The sequence below is a fragment of the Oenanthe melanoleuca genome, chromosome 12 (genome assembly GCF_029582105.1).
Source record: "Oenanthe melanoleuca isolate GR-GAL-2019-014 chromosome 12, OMel1.0, whole genome shotgun sequence".
NCBI lineage: Eukaryota > Metazoa > Chordata > Aves > Passeriformes > Muscicapidae > Oenanthe > Oenanthe melanoleuca.
The window spans coordinates 2,715,739-2,731,095 of NC_079346.1; the positions used below are offsets into that span (position 1 = coordinate 2,715,739).

General features: G+C 48.3%; 1 protein-coding gene across 2 annotated transcripts in view; it reads left to right on the plus strand.

The window, feature by feature from the left end:
- Positions 1-6,300: 6,300 nt before the first annotated feature.
- The window catches only part of CNTN3 (contactin 3), a 94,649-nt gene continuing 85,592 nt past the window's right edge, over positions 6,301-15,357 (plus strand). For both annotated transcript variants that reach the window (XM_056501850.1, XM_056501849.1), the window contains exon 1: positions 6,301-6,414. The gene's annotated coding sequence lies outside the window, so the exon portion shown is untranslated. The remainder of the gene's footprint in view (positions 6,415-15,357) is intronic.

Here is a 15,357-nt window from a genome sequence, read left to right on the forward strand (position 1 = left end):
AGACTAAAATCCTGCATCACATTTGCAAGCAAACATTGTCCCATTATAGAAATCACTTTAAAAATATGAGTTAAGCTCTTTGGTGTAGAATGAAAAATCCCTGTGAGGCTAAGAAGGGAAGGAGGAGCTCTTTCCTCCTCTCCTCCTTGGCATGACAGTGCCAGTGATCACATTTCTGAGCATTTTCAGGAGGATTTCTTTGCTGGTCAAATATTTACCAACTACATTTTACTGGCAGTGACTGCCTATGCTTTGGTTTGTGTCTTCACCCCCTGAATAAAAAATTCAGAGTGGTTTTTTGGATTCATTTATCCTCATGGGCTCACCTCTTCAAAAGTCAGTTTGAGCCCAGAAGTGGAGTAATTTCTTCCCCAGAGAGAGACTCCTGCCCTGTGAGAGCTCCTCAACACTCTAAACAAAATATCTCATTTCTTTATTAAACTAAGCTGAGCTCTTGGTGGAATTAAATCCTCTCATTTAGAAAATGCTCCATATTTAGCAAACTTGAATAGTACATCAGGCAATTTGTTGGAACAAAGGATGGCAGGGGTGGTGGGAATAGAATTTTGTGTTTAATTGGATTTGATTAGGAAAGTTACACAGCCCATCACTCAGCTTCTAGGACAGCCATAAAATGTCTTTGCCTTCCACTGAATTGCTGGCCAGGCCTCCAGGCATCAGGCTGGCTCCTGCTGAACACTTCAGCTCAAGGTTGCCAGTTAATGGGTAATGATAAGAACTGATCCCTTGCATTTTAATGGCTGTGACAAAATCAGGCAGAAGTACTGCAAAAATAACTTGAAATATAGGGGAGTGATGGTATTTTAATGCCTGGTAGCTGCAGATGTTCAAATTACTGTAATGCTATTAAAATGAGTAGCTATTAATACACAAATATTTCAACGACGCACAAAAGCAGAGTCAAAAAAACCAACCCTGAAATAATGACAAAACTGAAATTGCCTGTTTCTTGGAATTAGCCTTCAATCACTCCTTTCTGATGGGCAAAAGGCTGCACATCTGACAGCACCACTCTCATTGCTCTCCTTCCCAGAGTTCATAGATTGCTTTAATGCCTCCATCTACCTATATGTGAAACCATTTCCCCATTTTAATTTTCTTTCTCTGTGATTTCAAGATATTGTATATCAGTTTGCACTCGCTGGGCACTTAACCTTCCTATTATCATTTTCTTCCTGTGTGATGCTCTCCAGCACAATTGCACATAATCCACTTTCTTTGATGGGTTTTGGAATAGTCACAGGTCCTGCCTGCATTAAGGACATTTGCATCCCCAGAACACCACTGGGGTTATTACAGAGGTGTAAACCCTTAAATGCAGACTCTGTCAGGGCAAAGTGAGGCTTCCAGTGCTGCACTTTAATCCAGCTACAGAATTAATTTCCTTAATACAAACAGGGTCTCTCATTAAGCCTCCCCCTTCTGGCCCTTCCCTCCTGCTGCTCCCAACACCAGTTGCACTCTCCATTTATTAGCACAAGCAGCAGCTCCTGGAGACAATGAAATGGGAATTTTTAAGATGCTTGGTGATTTAATCAATTGGGTTCAATGCCAAAAGTGCTACCATTGAATTCAGTGAAATTGAACCAGAGCTGTGCTGGCTGCTCCTGAGAACAGAATTATTTTAAGGTAACACCTCCCAGACCCGGGGAGAGCAGGATTATCCAAAGTGGGGGCAAAATCCAGCTGGCCATGGGCACGAGGAGCATGGCTGATGTTGGGGTCAGTGTTGGTGACCTTGGGCCAGGCAAGGGAGTGAAAGCAGCTGATCCTGCACCACCACTCCAAGAAACCTCCCCTTGACTTGTGATACAGATATTAAAAAAAAAAAAAAAAACAAAAAAAAACCCAGGTTTTCCAGCTGACCTCAATCTTGAAAGAAATGCACAACCTCTGTGCCTGCAGATCAAGGCCTCAGATTAGTTGGTATCAGTGTCAGCTTAAGGAAGGAAGCATCACTTAAAAATTAGGAAGATTAAATTGACTTTAAGCACTTCTCTTTAAATAAGAATCCCGTAAGTATAACCAGAAAGAGTCGATTTTCTCCTCATTTAACTGCATCCAAAGCTTCCTACATTTTGTCCATAAATTTTTGCCACTGACACTATTATGCCTGAAAGTGTGATTGGGAAAGGTGAGCTGCTCTAACCTTTGCACCTGGAAGAATTGAAAACTAAATTTTCAACAGGTTTTACATTTACTTTTAATATTCTACTTTCTATGGCTGTTTCAGTTAATTGAAACTGATAGTGATTGTCAGTGGTAAGACCAGACTAATGGTCCATTGAGCCCCATTGGCAAGATTCCACTTTGGCAATGTCCTAGAGATGGGTTACAAACCTAGTTCAGATTAACTTGAGGTGAGTTACTTGGTATTTCTGCCAATGGTAAGAGAAACTCTTCAAAAGCTAAAGCAGTGGGGAGAAAAGCACTGATTTTTTTTTTTTTTTTTTCTGGAGGAATTTACAGTGTATCTGAGTCTGCTCGTTGCTGGTGGCTAAATTCTCATCTAAAATTTGAAAAAAACAAGGTTTGTCAAAGCAGGACACAAAAGTTTTATGGGCAATCCACGTGGTGAAAACATGAATGTGGAAAAATTGCTTGGAAGTGGACACAGCAACTACAGCAGAGAGCAGTGAGAGGGTGTAGTTTATAGGAGGAAGAGCTCAGTTGATAGTTTAGGTCCACCCCAGCTGCCATCAGGATGGACAGGGGTAAGCCAGGTCTTCAAACAAACCACTAATTGGGAAGTTTAAATATGATATTTATATACCTGCTTACACCTGTGCAGGGCTTTTTGCCCACTTTGATTCTTAGGAAGAATTAATTAGACATCACTAGAGTAGAAGCATTGCTGCTCTTCACATGTAATTTCAGAGAGCTGCAGACAGTGATGTCTGAATGACAAGTGGGAATGAAAAAAACAAAACATCATGAGCTGGAAGGAGCGTGAGGCTGGAAATTCAGCTGTTATCATGGAAGGTGAATTTTGCAGTGGGTTCAGAAGCCTTGGGTGGCAGAAGGGCAGCACAGGCTCAGGGGCTGTGGGAAAACCTTCCAGGCAACCTCAGAGAATTCACTGTCTGCCAGTTGCTTCCCTTCAGTAAGAATATGGTGATGCTGCAGTGTTTTCTGAAATGAATACAGGAAAAGCACTTACAGACACACTATTTCTGCATGCCTGGTTTTGCTGGAAAATAAGTGAGGGGAAGAGTGGGTTTTGTCCTTTTAAACTTGTCATCTTAAAGATCAGTCATCTTTTCAACCTCACAATCTCATAAAGTGCCTGTCTGACAAAGTTAAAATAAAAGCATCTTTTATGTGGCCTAACTTGATACCTATGATAGGAATCTGAAGTCCTTAACAGAAAGAGGAGTTCACAGCCACTGTGCTCTACCTGAGCTGGGGTTTGCTGGGGAACTAAGGCTTGAGCCCAGCACTAGCTAAGGTTTTGTGCAATAATAAATGGAAATCAGTGTTATCTTCCAGGCAAAAGCCCAAAGTGGAGTTTCAGAGATGTGGTGGAGTTATACTGTGCTACACCAGCTCCAAAGAGGCTGAGAGCACCTTCCTGCTCCGTGCCAGGGCTGAGCTGGACCTTGCTGGTGCAAATCTCAGTGCTCAGCTCATGGGAACTCATTAAATCCCTGTAATTCTATCATCTCTAAGAGTCCTATTTGATCACTCTCTGCCAATTAAAAATGCATCTTGTTTTCCTGAGATAATTTATTTTTTGACATCCTTCCTCAGACCAGTGCCACATTTCATTACAGAAGTGGCTACACTTCTGTGCTGGACATTTCTTAATTATAGACCTGCACATGCATTGAAAAGTAAAAAATCTCTTCAGGTCAGGGCTCCTACACCAAGTCTGGGTCAACAGATGCTGTGTCAAGTCTGTGCCATCTCCAGAGGAGATGTCATTGTTCCTCAGCCAGCACATTTCAATAATTCATGACACTACTGGACAGAAAGGGAAACAGAGGTGGCAGTGACTTAAATCTTATTTGCTGAAGAAGCAAATTGTTTTCCTCATGTCCTTCTTCCTTCTGCCATGAAAGCAAAGCGTCACCAGCCTGTCCAGAACTCCTCTGTGTACAAAAGGACAGCCAGCAAATTCTTCCTCCCTTCTGGGAATGTCCCAGCACAGGAGGGACCTGGAGCTGCTGCAGAGCCCAGAGGAGGCTCCAGGATGGGCAGAGGATGGAGCAGCTCTGCTGGGAGGAAAGGCTGGCACAGCTGGGATTGTTCACTGCACAGGAGAAGCTTTGGGGTGAGCTCAGGGTGACCTTGGAAGGGACACAGGAAAGATGGAGAGAGAGAATTGACAAGGGATGGAGGGACAGGACACAGGGAATGGCTTCACACTGACAGAGAGTGGGTTTAGGTGAGATATTTGGAATAAATCCTTCCCTGGGAGGGTGGGCAGCCCTGGCACAGGTGCCCAGAGCAGCTGTGGCTGCCCCTGGATCCCTGGAATGTCCAAGGACATTGGGGTTTGGAGCAGCCTGGGACAGTGGAAGGTGTCCCTGCCATGGATGGATGTGGAACTGGATGGGATGGAAGGTCCCTTTCCACCCAAACCATTCTGTGGTGCTGTGATTGACTCGTCATCCCTGGCAAACTTCAACTGAGGCACAGGGAGCTAATGCACAGTTTATTATAACACATTCCCTGTGCTTTGGGATGCTGAAAGGTTTCAGGAAATTTAGTACTACCTGCCGCAGAAAAGAAAATTAAAAAAAAAAAAAAAAAAAAAAAAAAAAAAAAAAAAAAAAAGAAGGACTTAAAGGAATTCTGCTAAGCCCTAATTACACCACACAACTCTAACGCTGTGATCAGCCAGAGCCAGATCCAATAAAACCTCCATCCGGCTCCTGCACAGCGACCTACACGAACCTGACTCTTTTCCAGGGCTGCCAGCCCAGAAGCGATGGAGTTTTTATTTAACCAATAACGCCTCAACTTCCCCCTCCCAGCAGCGCTTCCACCCCGAGGGGAGGGTCCAGCGCCGCTCTCGGGGGAGCGGCAGCCAGCCGAGCATCCCCGGCGCCGGCGGGCCGGCTGTGTCCGGAGGGGCTGGGGCGGGCTGTACCGGGCTGTACCGGGCTGGGCAGGGCTGTACCGGGCTGTACCGGGCTGTACCGGGTTGTACCGAGCTGTACCGGGCTGTACCGGGCTGTACCGGGCTGTACCGGGCTGGGGCGGGCTGTACCGAGCTGTACCGGGCTGGGCAGGGCTGTACCGGGCTGTACCGAGCTGTACCGGGCTGTACTGGGCTGTACCGGGCTGTACCGGGCTGGGCAGGGCTGGGCAGGGCTGTACCGAGCTGTACCGAGCTGTACCGGGCTGTACCGGGCTGTACCGAGCTGTACCGGGCTGTACCGGGCTGTACCGGGCTGGGCAGGGCTGTACCGGGCTGTACCGAGCTGTACCGGGCTGTACCGAGCTGTACCGGGCTGGGCAGGGCTGTACCGAGCTGTACCGAGCTGGGCAGGGCTGTACCGAGCGGGGCAGGGCTGTACCGAGCTGTACCGGGCTGTACCGGGCTGTACCGAGCTGTACCGGGCTGTACCGGGTTGTACAGGACTGTACCGGGCTGGGCAGGACTGTACCGGGCTGGGCAGGGCTGTGCCGGGCTGTACCGAGCTGTACCGGGCTGTACCGAGCTGTACCGGGCTGGGCAGGGCTGTACCGGGCTGTACCGAGCTGTACCGAGCTGTACCGGGCTGTACCGAGCTGGGCTGGGCTGGGCAGGACTGTACCGAGCTGGGCAGGGCTGTACCGGGTTGTACAGGGCTGTACCGGGCTGGGCAGGACTGTACCGGGCTGGGCAGGGCTGTGCCGGGCTGTACCGGGCTGTACCGAGCTGTACCGGGCTGGGCAGGGCTGTACCGGGCTGGGCAGGGCTGTACCGGGCTGTACTGAGCTGTAGCGGGCTGTACCGGGCTGGGCAGGGCTGTGCCGGGCTGTACTGAGCTGTAGCGGGCTGTACCGGGCTGGGCAGGGCTGTGCCGGGCTGTACCGAGCTGTAGCGGGCTGTACCGGGCTGGGCTGTACCGGGCTGTACCGGGCTGGGCTGGGCTGTACCGAGCTGTGCCGAGCTGTAGCGGGCTGTACCGGGCTGGGCAGGGCTGTACCGGGCTGGGCTGGGCTGGGCAGGGCTGTACCGAGCTGGGCTGGGCTGTACCGGGCTGGGCTGTACCGGGCTGGGCTGTACCGGGCACAGCCCCGGAGCCGTGAGCGGCGGTGGGCGGGAGATCGCGCCAGGCCCGCCCCGCCGCCGGGAGCGCGGCCAGCGCCGCTCCACAAGAGGCGCCGGGAGCCGCAGGATTACAGCGCCGGCTCCGCGGGGAAGGACAGCGCTCCGGGGCCGGAGCCGCTCGGCTGCAGGTGGGCAACTTCGGGGAACAAAGTTGGGCAGCGGCGGAGAGGAGAGCGCCGAGCCCCTGCATCCCTCGGGGGGATGGAGAGGGGGAGCCGGGCTGGGGCAGCGAGCGCCGGGGGCACGGAGGATGGAGAGAGGGAGCCGGGCTGGGGCAGCGAGCACCGGGAACACGGAGGATGGAGAGAGGGAGCCGGGCTGGGGCAGCGGGCACCAGGGACACGGAGGATGGAGCGGAGGAGCCGGGCTGGGGCAGCGGGCACCGGGGACACGGAGGATGGAGCGGGAGAGCCGGGCTGGGGCAGCGGGCACCGGGGACACGGAGGATGGAGAGAGGGAACCGGGCTGGGGCAGCGAGTACCGGGGACACGGAGGATGGAGCGGAGGAGCCGGGCTGGGGCAGCGGGCACCGGGGACACGGAGGATGGAGCGGAGGAGCCGGGCTGGGGCAGCGAGCACCAGGGACACGGAGGATGGAGAGAGGGAGCCGGGCTGGGGCAGCGAGCACCGGGGACACAGAGGATGGAGAGAGGGAGCCGGGCTGGGGCAGCGGGCACCGGGGACACGGAGATGGCTCCGGGGAGGGTCCCTGCCCGTTCGGGGGATGCAGCCCCGGTACGCGCCGCTGCCCGCCTGGGTGATGCTGGCTGGTGGCATTTTTGGGGCTCCTCTCGTGCAGGCAGGGAGCTGCTGTGCCCCCCAGTCCGCCTGTCCCCGGGGCGAGGGCTCTGCAGCCCTCGAGCGCTGGGGATGCTCCCGGTCCGGCGGCACCGGAGCGTGCGGCTGCTGCCGGGCAGAGCGTTTGCACGGGGTTCGGGCTTTTCCTTCCCCCTAGAATTGTTCTGAGTCTGGAGTTACTCAAGTTTTAAAGCTGGGCGGCTCTGGCTTTGATTTTAATTAAGTGCTAATAGTCTGAAATGCGGGCAGGCGCGTACGGAGCTCGCCCCCGGCTCTGGTGTCGGGGATCCGGCGTGTTGGTTTGAACAACCCCCGCACCTCGCCAGTGAACGCTCATTAAAAAGCTTTTTTCTTTTCCTCTCGAATGACAATTTGGCTCTTTCTGCACGTCCCTCGCTCGGGGTTGCCCGAGTCCTGGCGACCGCGGGACTTTGCCGTGATCCGGGGCAGAGCAGGGCGAGCTGGCCACCAAGTCTCGGCGGTGGCTCGGTGCTCGGCACAGCCGCTGCTCCGCTCCCGCAGCAGCCTCTGCTGCTCCTCTCTGCCTCCTCTCTTGCAACTTCATGGTTCGTACCTGGCTGGGTGAGAGCCGCTGGTGTCCCCAGCATGCTGATGTGTCACTTGGCTGGCAATCCATCGTGGTGCCCGGCCGGGATTAACCCAAATCCGGCACCGTTCTGTTGGGGAGGGAGATCAGTTCCTCCCGATGGGGAATGATCCAGCAATAGCCTTGGGTGGGAACTGGGTAGTCAGGATTACCTAAGTGGTGCCACTGACACACGCACAGAATAAATACTGATAGCTGTCCTCAACCTGGGGGTTTTATACAAGAAGGAAGAATGTCACTATTTTTATTGCGAGTGCAAAAATCAAAACCAGGACAGGAAACTCTCCAAAGTATTGACTGCTGTGTTTTGCAAGAGAAACTTGAACTCTAGCTTAAACTGCACACCAGGCTTGTTCAGTGAGGTATTTTTTAAATGTACATGGGAAATGATGAACAAAATACTAAAATCAGGAGTGGAAATCACTGAACTTGTAAGCACTGAAAGTGTGTTACTACCCCATGTGGAATTGTTCCAGAAAGTTGTTTATTATGCAAGAGCCTTCCCATAGTAATCTGGCAAATGCATTTCTGGAAGCGTTTGAGGTAGTGATTGGTGGAGGTGTTTAACTCTTGCCAAAATGCTGCCGATGGGCTGTTGGGGCTGCAGCTCAAGGCACAGGGCGCTGTGAGCTCTGTCCTGCCTCGCTCTCCTGCCCCTCAGCATCCCCCAGCATCCTCCTGCATCTCTGCCAGCCTTGCCCTGCACTGCCGGGGTGGATGAGCTGCAGGTTTGGAGCTGGCAGCAGTGATGTTTTCTGGGAATAAAGCAGTGGGAGGTGCTGCTCGGAGCACACGGTCTGCGAGCTGCCAGTGGGGCTTTTCCAGAGTGGATTTTGGGGATGGCACCTCAGTGAATACAACAGGTAGGGGCTGTCTAGCTGATCTGAAGCTTGGTTTTTCTGTGTTAAGGAAGTTAAACCCCTGGATTTTGGGGGGTTTGGAGCTGCTGTGGGGTGATGACAAGCTCCTGTAGCTCTGTCACTCAGCTCCAATGCCAAGTTGGGATCTGGTGCAGGAATCCGAGCATGCATCCAGCTGGCTGCACACCCTGCAGATCCTGGAGCTGGCTGTGGTACATGGACCTACCTAAAGAACTTGTTCTTTAAATTCCTAAAGATCACGTCACCGTAGCTAAGGAGCAATGCCATATTTTCCTGTCACTTTCCTATAATGCTTCTCTTGGAGTTTCCACCCACAGACAAATGTTTCCAACCACTTCTGCAGAGGCGGTGGTTTTGTTGTTTGTTTTTTTCTGAGCTAGCCTCACTGTCTTTGATGTTGTTTATGTTTATGTTCTTGTGGTGTTTCTTGTGGGAATTTTCCCATTGAAATACCACAAGAACATCTTAATGTTGTTGTGATACAGTAACAGGAGATTTCTGCAAATAGACTCAATCTTTTTACTGTTCTTCCTGGAAGAGGCTGAGTCTTACAAGTGACATAAGCCAGTGGTTTTATATGTGTGGAAGTGATTGTCAGGATTTACTTTGATACCAGAAGACACAGATTAACTGCAGTCTGCAAACAGGATTTTTTTTTTTTTTTTTTTTTTTTTTTTTTTTTGTGTATTCACAGTGGTGTGAGCAGTGTCTGAGGAGGCAGCAAGCCTGCAGGGACAGGGAACTTATTAGTGATGAGGGATGATGGGGCTGAGTGTGAGCATCCCTCCTGACTTTGGATAACTTGGGAAATAATTATAAGCCTGGTCTTGGCTTAGTGGAAAATCAAGGCAAATGGGAAGTTTTTTCATCTATGAAGTAATTTTTCATCCTTCTTGGAGCTAGGTCTCTCTTGCTGTGCTGTCAGATCCACAACCTCCCAGTTCATGTTGGGAAACCAGGGAGCAGTGGATGAGTCCCCTGGGATGCATGCACACATTGAAGTTGAGCCCTACTGGAGATACAATGGTGAGAAATGACTTTTTCAAGGGACTTGTGTGTTGCAAGCATTGCTTAAGTTCCTGTTGTGCATGGGTGATGTCAAGATGGGTTAAATGGCAGGATACTCTGAAATTCACTTTTGTTTGAAGAAGCTTAGGATCTTAATACTTTGTTTCTTCCAAACTGAGTGAGCCACAGGAACTGGCTCTGGAAATGGACTCACCTTGGTGCTCGGTTGCTGCTGTCCTTAAAATGCATCTGCAGTGACAGCAGTTCTTTTTTCAGGGGTTTTAATTTGTTTGTTTTGTTTTTCAGCTCTACAGCTGAAGTTTCCCTCTCTCAGCCAAGCCAGGGGTGGTTCAGTCAGTGATTATTCCAGCCTTGGACAATCCCAGCTGCAGCTCATGCTCTTCTGGAGAAACTCATTTAATGGGAACAGCCAGGATTGGAAACCTGGACATGCATTTTAGTGTTTTCTTAATCCTGACTGCATGCAGGAGGAACTTTATCTGTGTTTGACTGAATGATGAAGTGCTTAAAATCCAGTCTGCAGAGCAGGCAGGGTGGGGGGCTCCCAGAAAATGAGATGTGGGCTGTAGAAGGCTTTGGAGTGAGAGGTAACAGAAAGAGAAAAGCAGGGATGATCAGACTTGTCTGGGGGGTTCTTTTTGTCTGCCAATCTTGGTTGCTGGAAAATACAAATAATGCATTTCTGAGCTGCAGTTGGATTGTGATGGCAGGGAGTGAATAGGTGTGAGCAGGAAGGAGCTGAAAAGAAACCTTTGTGCAGTGAAATTTGGCTTAGGAGAGAGTGCCACCAACCTCCCTGAGCCTGGGAGCCTCAGCTCCCTGTGTCTCTGCTTTCCTGATCCCAGCCCATTGGATGAGTCCAGAGTGGCTGCACTGGTTCAGCTGTTACAGATTAGTCCCTCCACACGGGGTTTCAATGAAGAAAACTAAATAAAGCAGTTTTCAACCCTGGTAAGTCACTTGTATGGTGCACAAAGGGAGCTGTGGAGGCCTGAGCTGTTCTGAGTCAGGGGTGCTGGGCACAGCTCTGCAAGGGGCACAGGTATGGGCAGGTCTCCCACCTGTTCCTATGGATCTGTTCCTGTATCCTGTTCCTTTGGTTTTGAGGTATGAGGTTGAGGAAAGACTTGCTTGTACATTCAGTTTTTAACAGAGAAGTGAGAACTCTTGAATTTCACTGTAGTTCTGAAACACTGGTTTGAGCCTTGTTGAAAATTTATGGTTAAATCCAGATTCCTTTTCACCAACATTGAGAGTAGTAATGAGCTACCCTGGTATTAACTATTCTAAAAATGCTCCTCTCACTATTCTTTTTTTTGTGACTGACTCTTAAAAAAAAAATATAAAAAAATCCTACTGCTTTTTTAGCACTGCTGAAATCACAGTGCCATGTTCCTGATGTGGGAAGCATATTTCACTTCAATAGGCCTTGACAATTCTGAAGAGTATTACTGCTCAACATGTTCAGGCCTTTTGTGAAATGTAAAATATAATAAATTACAGCTGTTTGTGCCTGTAAACCTCTCGTTGGAGTAAACTGGTGGGGAAAATCAACTGGTTTTCCACAGTCTGGCTCAATGTGAAGCATGTCCAGCATCCCTCTAGCTTGTGCTGAGGTCAGGACAGTAATTTCCAGCATACTGCAGTGCTTGACTACATAAGGAGCAATTCCTGTCTAATCCAATCCAGGGTGGATCAGTAAATGATAAATTCTGTTTAGCTTGCAAGCATACAGATTTTCATAGTTCATTTGCAGAAGGATCACGCATCTCTGCATGGGAAGACATTCCATTTGTTGAAGCTGGCATCTCTCAGCAGTCCTGTAGGATGTGCAAGATGAAGAATACTGTTCTAATGACTTATTACTGTGGAGTATTTTATAGGGAGAGACCAGCAAATTCTGGCTGGTGCAGAAACCACTGTTTATTTCCCTGGATAGTGCAAAAAGTTTTGATTTTATCCTGCCTTCTTAAAGCTCAGTGCAGTCACCTGGATGTGTCTGTCCCACCTGTCCATCTGTCCTGCTGCTTGAGGATGGTTGGTTTCCAAACCCATGAAAGCAGGGTCTGTTTTTGGCAGAGATAACTGCTCCAGCATCTCATAAAAATCAAGTGATAGCCCTTGGTGTAGTCCTGGGTGATGAAGTTTTCACACCAAAATCTCATTACTAAAATATCAGCATTCCTGTGGTGATTCTTCCTCTGTTTAATAGGAAGTTTTTGGTGCCTGCTGCTGTGAGTGTGGTGCAGGTTGTTGTGTGGGCAGAGAGTGGGAGGAGAGCTCTCTGCAGCACCCTGGGTTATTTATTTAACATCTCAGCCCAGTGTGTTGGTGCAGGCTGTAAATGACAATAAAAAGAAAAGGCTGTATATGCATGTTTGCTTTGCCTGGGTCATTTATAAAGCAGGAAATAATTGGGAACATTTCTGCCAGGTCACTGCTTGACCACCAGCACCTCTTTATCTTTGAAGTTTGTGTGCCCAAGGAGCAGACTGCTGGACAATTAAATAATAACAGTGACCTTTTTTTTCACTTTTTAAAAACAAATGCTCTAAAGAAACAGGATGAAGGAGCATTAGCAGCTACCCAGACATAGGTGTTTACCTTTCCACTGTTAAGATCAGTAGAAACCCAGGTTTCTGTGGTTTGCAGTCCCTCAGCTGCCTCAGTTGAGCATTTAAGTGAATGTTTTTAGAAGTGTGCACCTCCTTTGGATGAAGATTTATTGATGCTGCAGAGCTGTTACATCTGTGTGTGTGCCAGTGGTGTATGAAAAGCATCTATTTGCACACTGAGCTTTCCATCCCATAGAAAACAATTTGTTGTTTTAGACTCCAGATCTCATTATTAATCCAAAAAGAAGGAAGATGTGCCTTGGCTTGCTTGCTATAATGTCTTCCTGCTGAAAGTGCTAGAAGTTGGCTGGCTGAATTCCTGTTGGAAACCTCAGTGTTGTGTGTTGGAGTTGAATTCCAGTTTACCTGGACCTGTCTCAGCCCAGAGCTGCATTTGCAGCCCCAGGAGTTCTGTGCCATCACTGCCTGCCTGCAGGGGAAATGCACTTAAATGGGTTTTATCCTTCCAGACAAATGAGGGGCAGCAGCTGCTCAGTGTAACCCTTTCCCATTCCTGGCCATGGACTTGTTTCTTTTCTGCTCTTGGCTAGGCAAGAGTTAGCTTTCATCCTAGAAGGAGGTAAACTAATGTAAACCTGAGTTATTTTCCTCTTCCCACCCATTTTTGGGGGGGCTGCATTCTCAAACAGCATTATTCCTTTCATTGATTGTGTCACAATTTTCCTGGTGTAAAAATCCTGTTGAAATTATAGTGGAAAAAGCAATGAAGCCTTACAGAGGACTGGCAAACTACTTGTAGAATCAGATGCAGTTTTTGAAGTGGTTGCATACACATGGTCATTTTCCTTTTGGTTGTGGAGCTTAATCTGTTTATAGATCTTGCAGTTTTTCAATTTCTCACTATAATTTTTGTAGCTATTTGATTTTGAATCTCACATTGACTATTTTTGCTATTGCATTGCTGAAGAAAATAAAAATTGCTATGGCCCTGGCAAAAAGCAGTGTTTCTAATGCTTTAAAAGCTGTAGTTTATAGTCTCCTTGAGCATCCCTTTTTGTCAATAAGCTGAAAATGTAAACACAAGAGGTGCTACATCTAACAGTGCAGTTCTTCTGTGACTGTTAAATGAAGAAGTAGAGTTTTGTGTATAAGAGATTGTGGATTTTGTTTGGCATTTTTTTTTCTCTGTAGCAGCTTCTTCCCTGCCACAGAACTGTGGTTCACACACTAAAATCCCAAGATTAAAAAGTTCCAGTATTTCATCGGGTGTGCTTGGAGACTGGAAAGTTGTCCTGCAGATCTGTCCTCCTACAAAACAGCTGGAATAAGATGGCCCTTGAGGAAATGCCCCATCCTCTTCAGAACAGCCCTGGCAGCCCTTGTGGTGTTTGCTGAGCCCTGACCTGTTGTGTGACACCTCTGCAGGTGGTGCTGGTGGCATTTGTGCCTCTGCAGAAGGCACTGAGCTGAAAGAAAGGACTTCTCCAAGCTTTTTTCCATGTTTTCTTCAACACCTGCCAAGAGGACTGTAGTCTCTCTCCTGTTTGCTACTCATTCAATTCTTTGGGTGGAATTTAACCAAGCCTGTTGTTAGTCATTGAGGCTTTGACCTTGTCCTTGTGCTGTCCCATAAATGCCCTTGGTGAGGCCCATTGTGGGTTGGTAGGTTGATTTCCAGGTTTAATTCCAGGTTTATTTCCAAGTTTATTTCCAGGTGAAGAATCTGAACACCCCTGTAGGTGTGTTTGGTGACTGGAATGGCTGCAGTGTTTATATTCCTTTCTAAAGCTCTTCTCCTTTCCAAAGTGCCACCACAAAGCAGCTTCTTCATGGTCAGGCTCCACTTAGAGATGTGAAATAATCTCTGGCTCAGAAGCTGAGAACTGTGCCATGCAAGGAAAACCAACATGGAACTCATCTCCTCTACTAAACAGGACCTGACTTTTCCTGGGCAGATATATTTTTGGGAGAGGACTTGGGATTTTTGCTTTTTCCTGGATCAGAGGGCAGGATGACTCCTGAGGTGTCTGTCCCAAGTGTAACTTAACCTGAGCACTGTTTGCCATCCCTTGCTGGATGTTCTCCAGAGTTAAGAAAGTTGCATAAGCTCTTTATCTGGAGCTAAGCAGCTTAAGGAAGTTGCAAAGCTCCAGCACCTCGTGTTTCCATCAGCTGAGCTCTTTTAACACAGTTCTCTCCTCCCCAGCCTCTGAGCATCCTGATGTTACAGGTTTTGATAACCTGCACAGGTAACTGCTTGTGCCTCTGTGTCACCCTGAAAGGACAAAAAGCTCCCAGACCTTGGCATAGTTGGGGATGCAGAATGAAAACACAGCAGTAAAATGTGTGAAACAGAAAACAGTGCTGAGGTTTGGGATTAAATCTGGAGTTTTCTCCAGTCTGTCATCGTTGTGAAGTGGACTCTTGATTGCTTAATGCAGAATAGGCATCAGTTCTGAGTCACTGAATCCCTTTAATTCCTCACCTGGTACCTGCTGCTCTTTTGAGAACCTTGGGCATTGTCACAGTAGGAGTATCCAGCCTGAAAAAAATTGTATATATATATATATATATATCTCAAATTTATAAATCCCTACTGACACAGACATACTTACCTTCAGTGTCTGAGGATGTTCTCTGTCCAGCAGAAAATAGTCCAGAGTGACATTTTTAAGAGAACCAGGCTTGGAATTTTTATTTGGAGCATACAACAACACTCTGAACATAAAAATGACAATTTTTTTCCCTTGCAGTCAACCTAGCAAAACAAGCAGAAGAAAAAATTTTCCTCTGTCCTGATGCCCCTTTTCAATATTGTAACAAAGGCCATTTTCTCCCAGCCCTTGGCTCCCTGCAGCAGGCAGAGAGGAGTCAGCAGTTCCTCATATTTTCAGAAAAAAATTGAAGTGCATTATTCCCCAGAATAAGCACAGCAGACAGTTAAGTGCCTGTAATTCTGATGCAAATTTCTTTTAATTCTAGATTGGTAAAGATCCACATTTTTCTTTTCCAAAAGGCTCAGCAGCTTGTCCAATAAGCCTAATTAAAGGTGGTAATGGACATTCCATTCTCAGATTGATTTATTCCTGTGGAAAGTGATTTGAGCTGGTTAAATGGCACCTGGAAAAGGGACTGAGATACAAGCCAGGATGGCAGCAGAGAGCTGGTGTGGCTTTCTTA